We start from the raw sequence: 1805 nt of genomic DNA, 5'->3' as shown, positions 1-1805 counted from the left end.
GTACAAAAGCCTTTGTTGGTAATGACAGCTTCAAGATGCCTCCTGTATGGAGAAACTAGTCGCATGCACTGCTCAGGTGTGATTTTGGCCCATTCTTCCAAACAAACAAATGTCTTCAAATCTTGAAGGTTCCATGGGCCTCTTCTATGAACTCTAATCTTTAGTTCTTTCCGTAGATTTTCTATTGGATTCAAGTCAGGTGATTGGCTGGGCCATTCTAGCAGCTTTATCTTCTTTCTCTGAAACCAAACGAGTTTCCTTGGCTGTGTGTTTGGAATCACTGTCTCGCTGGAATGTCCACCCTCATTTCATCTTCATCATTCTGGTAGATGGCAGCAGATTTTTATCAAGAATATCTCGGCACATTTTTCCATTCATCCTTCCTTCAATTATATGAATTTTGCCAGTGCTACATGATGTTTTGGGGTGATGTGCAGTGCCATTTGACCTCCAAACATGGTGTGTATTATGGTGTGTATCATGGTGTGTCTCATCTGACCGGACTATATTCTCCCAGTATTTCACAGGCTTGTCTAAATGTTGTGCAGCAAACCTTAAACGAGCTTCAACATGCTTTTTCTTCAGCAACAGAGCCTTGGGTGGTGAGCGTGCATGTAGGCCATGGCAGTTGAGTGCATTACTTATTGTTTCCTTTGAAACAACTCTACATGCTAATTCCAGGTCTTTCTGAAGCTCTCCACAAGTGATCATTGGCTCTTGGACAACTCTTCTGATAATTCTTTTCACTCCTCTGTCAGAAATCTTGCGGGGAGCACCTGGTCGTGGCCGGTTTATGGTGAAATTATGTTTTTTCCACTTCTTTGGCCCAAACAGTGCTCACTGGAGCATTCAGAAGTATAGAAATCCTTCTGTAACCAATGCTATCAGTATGTTTTGCAACAATAAGTTTGTGAAGGTCTTGAGAGAGCTCTTTGCTTTTACCCATCATGAAATGTTTCTTGTGTGACACGTTGGTCATGAGACACCTTTTTATAGGCCATCAGTTGGGACAAAACCAACAGCTATTAATTTCCACTGACAAGGGGCAGGATTGCCTTCTAATTACTGATAGATTTCAGCTGGTGTCTTGACTTTTCATGCCTTTTTGCACCTCCCTTTCTTCATGTGTTCAATACTTTTTCCCTGTGTCATTCTACTTTTTTACACAGAACTTAATTTCTGAACTTATTTGTTTTGCTTTCTTTGTATGTATGGATTACTTGGATTGTTACCGACATCTCGTGATAATTTCATGTCAACAGCACCTTTAGAAATATATTTACTGAGAAAAATGGTGATGTTCAATATTTATTTTACCCACTGTATATACACATATATATACAGTTGAAGGCAAAATTATTAGGCCCCCCTTCCCTATGAAATTTAAGTTCTTTTTCAGATATTTCCCAAGTGATGTTTAACAGAGCAAGGGCATTTTAACACAGTATTTCTTATTATATTTTTTCATCTGGAGAAAGCCTTGTTTATTTCAATTTGTCTGGAATAAAATAATTATTTAAAAAATGCTGAGGTCAATATTATTAGCTCTCTTAAGAAATGATCTGTTTGATTGGCTACGAAACAAACCACTGTTGTTCAATGACTTGCCTAACTAACCTAACTTGCCTAATTAACCTAATTAATCCTCGAAGCCTTTAAATTATACTGTAAGCTGAGGATTAGTATCTTTCAAAACAACTAGTAAAATAATATGTGCTGTCATCATGGCAAAGACAAAAAAATATACAGTGGGTACGGAAAGTATTCAGACCCCCTTCAATTTTTCACTCTTTGTTATATTGCAG

Source organism: Sinocyclocheilus anshuiensis, unplaced genomic scaffold, assembly GCF_001515605.1.
Source record: "Sinocyclocheilus anshuiensis isolate Anshui unplaced genomic scaffold, SAMN03320099.WGS_v1.1 scaffold502, whole genome shotgun sequence".
Taxonomy (NCBI): domain Eukaryota; kingdom Metazoa; phylum Chordata; class Actinopteri; order Cypriniformes; family Cyprinidae; genus Sinocyclocheilus; species Sinocyclocheilus anshuiensis.
This window is presented reverse-complemented; position numbering follows the sequence as displayed.